The sequence below is a fragment of the Pteropus alecto genome, unplaced genomic scaffold (assembly GCF_000325575.1).
Source record: "Pteropus alecto unplaced genomic scaffold, ASM32557v1 scaffold67, whole genome shotgun sequence".
NCBI classification, from domain to species: Eukaryota; Metazoa; Chordata; class Mammalia; order Chiroptera; family Pteropodidae; genus Pteropus; species Pteropus alecto.
In genome coordinates, this window is record NW_006441061.1 from 2,976,657 (window position 1) to 2,983,118 (window position 6,462).

The window sequence follows — 6,462 nt, forward strand, 5'->3', positions numbered from 1 at the left end:
TCCCCATCAACAGGCCCCTTTTTGTCTCAAAATAAAAAACAGCTACGCCCGGAATGATAAGGACGCGGCAGGCACGTGGGGGAGATGTCAACGAGTTGGGGGCGGAGGAGGCAAGCAGCTCCTTCTGCCGGCTTTCCCCCTTGGCTTCTACAAGTGACAGGCAAGTTCTAGCAACAGCAGCTGGACCCCCAAGAGTGTCCAGGGTCCTGTCCCCTCAGCTCCTGGGAACTCCAGCCCATCATCTCTCAACAGACATCATCACAGACCCGGGAGCAATAATAACCTGAGCCACCGTATCCAGCGCTTACTATCCAGGGGTCTGCCTTGAGCGCTCTGAGTGTGACCCTTCCATCCTGTGATCCACCACCAGCCTGTGAAGGAGGCTTGGCACAGCGAGGGTAAACACACCATGCTCACCTGGAAGGCGGGGATTGTGGTCCCCAGTTTTCAGATAGGAAAACAGGTACACAAAGGAGCTGGCTTGCCCCAAGGTCAGACAGCTAGTAAATGGCAGAGCCGGGATTTGGACCCTTCAGACCATTCCTTCCGCCTCGCCTCCAGAAGCAGGTTCTTAACTGTGTGTCATGCTCCCCTTTCCAGGAAGTCCCCAGCTCTCCTCCAGATTGACCATCATACCTTTGTGTCTCCCAGCTTGCTGAGCATAACCCATCAAAGCACTTGTCATGCTATGCCTGCTCCCCTGGGACGAGATTTGGTCTGTTTCCCAAGCATCTTGCGTGAGCCTGGCTCAGAGCCAGCCTCCGTGAATTCAAGAAGATATAGCCACTGGAGACAGAGGGACTGTGGTTCCAGGCACCAAGACTGGTGGTCCCCATGGAGAAAGTGTTTCCAGGAACTGTGGGACTTGGGCCTGGAGAGGCCCTAAAGGAAACCTGGCCCAGAATCTGCCTGGTCCCCAGTGTGACCCAGGTGAGGGTCTGGCAGAAGCCCACAGCGCAAAGGGACAGACAGACAGGGAGAGCTGAACGATGAGATCAGCGGCTTCAGACTGAAATTAGAGATGAGGAAGGGAAGGTTCCAGAGCCTGTACTGGGTACCCAGTGAGAGACTCACGTGGGAGAGGGATCACACACCTGCCGAGATGCCCTCTGTGCCAGGCACTGGGCTAGGCTTCTCCCACAGGCTTAAGACTCACTAGATTCTCACTCGCCAGCTGAGGGAGGGATCAACTCTCCCATTTTACAGAAGAGGAAACTGAGGATCAAAGGGACGTGAATGACCCAAGGGCGCAGGGCTGATGCTGCAGATGTGGAAAGCCACACCTCTGATGGGGGAGGGGGCGGGGTTGGGAGAGGCTGACAATGGGCAGGGAAAGGTCTGTGGGCATCATGGAAGGCTTCACTTGAATTGGGTCTTGAAGGAGGACAAAGAGTTTAAACAAGAAGCAAAGGAAAGGGAGAGAGAAGATAGGCCTTGGAGGCAGGTGGGATTTTAAGTGTTAAGGAGGCAGGAAGGGACTTGCCGTGTTCAAGGAGCAATGAGAAGCATGGCGACTGTAGCAGAGGATCTGAGGCCAGGTGTGACAGGGGCGGAGCAGGGCCTTGAGTGCCACAGCCGAGGGTTTGGGCTTATCCTGAAACTGATGCAGATTCTCCGACTGAGAATCAGCAAGGGCTGCGTAAACTGTAAAATGTGGAGCCGGGGTGCAGTGCATGGAGGAGTGGGCAGAGGAGCTTCCAGTAGGCAAGGATGGTGAATGGGTGCTGGAAGTCCTGGACAGACAAGGACAGTCACCACGATCTCCACTTAGTCAGCCCATCTCATGTGTCCAGCTGTTATTCCCATTGGACAGATGGGGACACTGAGGCTCATAGAGGAGAAGGGACTTACGTACGGTTACAGTGCTAGGAAGTGACAGAGCCAGGATTCCAGGCTTGGTGAGAGCTGTATGGACTCCAAGATCTGGGCATGAAGACCCTCGAGGAGAGGCTGGAGTCCCCCTGCCAGGATGTTAGGAAACCAATTTTATCAGAGGTGAAAGAATCAGCCATACTGCATGCATCTCTGCAGTTGTCAATGGTTTAAGAAAAATTCATTAATGAGATTTGTAATCCATGGTCGAATGCTCTAGTAGAAGTTGGTTTCAGAGTTTTATTAGCTTGACGAGTTTCATAAATTGAGCATTAAATAAATAAACCAACAAAAACTCAGAGGAGATGGAGATGTGATCTCATAGCCCGAGACTCTTCAAGGACACCCCTGAAGAGAGAATTTCTTGCTCCACAATTATAGATGATGCTGGGGAGGGGGAGGTGTTTGTGAGGGAGAGATGTTCAGCTTGGTTTAAGAAAAACTCAGACACTCAGCCACACCTACTGGATACCATGCTTATGCTGAGTAATGAGAATTCTGCATGAATCAGGCCCCGCCCCAAGACGTTCAGAGCCTTGGGGGCAGACAGACATGAGGTGTGGTACTCAGGGTACAGGGCAAGGTCATACAGTGAAGTAACACCTGGAGGCACAGAGCAGGGAGGGGATATATGGTGATGCTGCCATGTGACCTTGAAAGAGTAACCTGCCCTCTTCACTTTGGTGTGCTCATCTGTAAAATGGGGAGGGAAACGGCATTGCTTTTAGGGTTCAGGATTTAATGAGGTGATGCAGGTAGATGATAATGGAGCTTTATTAGTGCTCAGTAATGTTAATGAGACAGAGAACTGAGCCAGGAGTGCTCTGTCCAGCTCAGGCCAGAAGGAAGCTAGAAGGACCGAGCAAGAACCCAGGGTGGTCATGAGGGAGGCGTGGTTGGGATCTTAAACCCGGGGTCGGGGAGGCTGCTCACAGAAATCTCAGAGACTCCAGTGAGGGTGACCAACAAAGGCATGCTGGACATACATGGGACAAGAGAAAGGCAGATGCCAGCTTTTATGAAGTGCCCTTGGCACTGCGCTGGCCCACCCAACAACCCCATGGGGTAGGTACCATCCACCTCATTTCACAGATGAAGAAATTGAGACTCGGAGATATTAAATGTCTTGACCAAAGTCATACAGTGGAAAAGTTATGGAGCCAAGACAGAGCTCCAGGCTACCCGCTCCAGTGTCCCACCCCCTTCCAGGGTCCTACAGACTGCTCTCCTCCCAGGTGGCACTGTGTCCCCAGGGCAGGAGGAGGTGGGCCTGCCTTGCCCCGCTTCCCAGGAAGAACAGGGCACTTTGGGTTGGTTCGATTCATAATAGTCATTCAACAAACATCTATTGCTCACTTTGGTGTGTGGGGCCTTGTACTCAGCACTGAAGACACAGAGATGACCAAGGGCAAGATGGACCTGGAAACACGTCAAGTGGAGTCTTTATCGTAAGTGTCATCATATGGGAGCGGGGTAAGGACAGGGAACTCAAAGCGGGAGGCAGCTATCTCAGGCTGGAGGAGAGGGGCTTCTCAGAGGAAGGGAAGCCCCAGCCAAATCCTTCCAAATCGGCAGGTGTTTGGGGGACAGAGGTTGGGAGTGGGGCGAATGCCAATCTAGACAGTAGGGAAGTGTGAGGAAAGGCTTAGCAGCTGACATGAAAAATAGGGGAGAAGGGTCGTGTGGGTGACCAGCCTGTGCGCTGTGATGTGGTCTCGAAGCTGCCCTCTCTATTTGGAGTTTCCGGACTGAGGAGGAGCAGGGGTGGGGGGATTGGCACCCACAAGGCAGGCGGCTGGCCAGGGAAGCCACAGGTGGCTCCTCCGGGGCCCAGCTTCAGAGCCTCCCCATGGCACCCCACCATGCCCTGACCCCAGGGCCTCCCCCATCTGCACCCAGCATGGGCCACAGAGACACACCCACCTGGAATCCCCAGCACGGTTCCGGGGAGTGGGGAACTATCGTCCTCATCTCACAGTTGAGGAAACCGAGTCTCTGACCTGCCCAAGATCACAGAGCTGGTGAATGGCTGAGTGAGGATGGAGATCAGGGCCCTGGGCTCCAAGTCCAGTGCCTGTGGCCCTTGTTCAGGGCCTTTCCAGGCTCAGAGCCCCCATGGGGGCAGGAGCAGAAGGGAGGCGGGGAGGCCTCCTACCCTGACCGGCTCTGGCTCTCTGGTCAGAATTTGCAGCACGTCTGGAAAGGCTTGCTCCTGGCCTCTAAAGCCTGCTCCAGCCCACCGACCCACTGCCTCTTTGCCTGCCACTTCATCCTGGCAACTCACTGCATCTTCACACCGAGAAGCGGGCAGTGTTGTCGAGCCCATCATACAGATAAGTAAGCTGAGGCTCAGAGAGAGGAAATTACTGGCCCGATCACCAGCCAGAAATGGTGGCATCAGGCATCGAACCTGGGTGCCTCGGATGCCAAGGCCACGCGCCTGTGGCCGGGCCTGCTTCTCAATGGCGGCTTCCAGCAATCCCTCCGCAGTGGGAGGGACTGAGGAAAGGAGGTGCGGACTCACCCGCTGGTGCCCCACCCCCTCCCACACACGCTGTTAGCAGCGCTCACCCCAGCACGGTAGACAAAGGCACCCCGTAATTGGGAGCGAGTATTTCATGCATCCCCCCTGATGTTTTATTGAGAGGAGAGATGCTCCGAGACCAAACGGATGGCACATTCCGTTTATAAAGTGTGCGCGGTTTGTTTTATTTCCCGAGTTTTTGCAATCTCGATAACAGATGATGCCCCGAGTGGCTGGCGCTGCCTCCGTAATGGCGGTACTGAGCCTTTGGAGAAGTATTAATAATAGATTGTGTTGATGAGTTTGGAGAAAGTAGCAATCGACCCCCTGCTGCCAAGGCATTAGCACGGCTGTTCTGAATGCAGCCTACACAGTGGCGGTGCCTGCAAATGCAGGTCACCCGCCCTGCTGCCCCCTCCCCCAGCCTAAGAGGATCGCCTCTGGGGAGCCACCCAAGGTGTGCTGATGCCCCCTGAGACCTTGTCCCTGCCATGCTGGCGCAGAGATGTGGCCAGTGCCTGTCCATTCATGGGCCACAGAGGCCAGGCTGCAGACCTCAGTGGGGCCCTTCCCTGGAGAAGTAGAGCAGGAGGAGGAGACAGAGGGGCAGAGAGCGGGGGTGGGGCAGCAGGTTCTGCAAACCTGGCTCCTTCCCCAGCCCCTGGACAGGGCTGGATGGAGCCTCTGCCCCAGGCTGCGGTGGACCGTTGGCTAGGTTGTACCGTGAACAAAGGTATCCAGCCAAAGGGCCAAATCGGAGCTGAAATCCAGCTGAGGATCCCCTTGCAAGATCACATACCGTGTGGACCAGTAGGGTCCTCTCTGCCTGGCCTGAGCTCCAGCCCAGCCCAGCCCACCCCAAAATATCACTCACCTGCTTCACACTCACTGAGGCCTCCTTGAGGATCAGCTGGAGCGAGGTCCTGCCTCGTGGAACACCTGTAGAGTTGGGAGCTGAGCAGAGGTATACACTGTGCTGCTGATATGATCCTCACTCACCGAGTTACATGCTCAGTGTTACTGAATCCTGGCAACGGCCCTTTGATGGAGGTCCTGTTGACATCTCCGTTTTATAGTAGAGGGAACAGAGGCCAGAGAAGCTCGGGTGAGCTTAAGGGAGGCCACCTCCCCCAGATTGGGGGCATCAAAGAAGGCTTCCCAGAGGAAGTGGCATCGCAGTTGGGCATCGCAGGATTAGTAGGAGCCTGCTGGGTAGAATGGGGGTGGGGGTGGCAGAGGTGGCTGAGATGCCCCCAGTTTTGAGTGCCCTGGCCTGTGCCAGGGCAGTAGGCAGGACTCAGATGGGCCCTGTCCACAGCACCCCACCAGCTCGCCGTGGGCGGTGCTGATGGCAGCCCTGGGAAGAGAGGCAGGCCGAGTGCCTCGCATTTATGGCTGTTTCTGTTCCAGAACCGATTAGTGGAGAATTGCAGCTGTAATCTGTGCCTGCGACGGCGGGCCATAAAGAGGGATGGGATGTGCGCAGCGTTCCCAAGGTGGCGCCCGCAGACGTGGCCCGGGGACGCGGGGAATGAAAAATGGTTTTAATTCCCTCCCAGCAGCAATAATTTGATTCTTCATAATTTTTTCCATCAAAGTGTTGTCGAGGCTGAGTTCCCACAGAGCAGAGCACGTGACGGGGATGGGAGGCCGGGAGGATCGGACAGTAGGTGTGGGCAGAGGAGGGGCCGTGCCGCTCAGACCCTTCTGTACATGCCGGCTGAAGGCACTGAGCCCCCGGCCACCTTTGTCTCTGGAGAGGGAAGACGGATCGACTTTGTCATGGAGGAGCTGGGTTAGGTCCAGGCTCAGAGTCAGCTTTTATCATTTACTACCCACGTGACTCTGAGCGAGGGACTCCGCCTCTCGGCACCTCAATTTCCTAACCTCTAAAATGGGATTGATTAATTTTCGTGCCTGTCTTGTGGAGTTGTCGCAGAGATTAAACGTGCAGAGTGCTTAGAACAGCGCCGGCATTCCCGTACGTGCCCGGGAGATAACGTTTCTTCGTGGTGGAGATGCCCACGCTGGAAGGTGGGCTAAGCGGGTGTCAGCCAGACCCAGGG

At 55.4% G+C, this 6,462-nt stretch overlaps 1 protein-coding gene across 1 annotated transcript in view; it reads left to right on the forward strand.

Annotated features, from left to right (window-relative positions):
- Positions 1-6,462, forward strand: part of LMX1B (LIM homeobox transcription factor 1 beta) — a 79,273-nt gene that overhangs the window by 66,519 nt on the left and 6,292 nt on the right. The window lies entirely within an intron of this gene.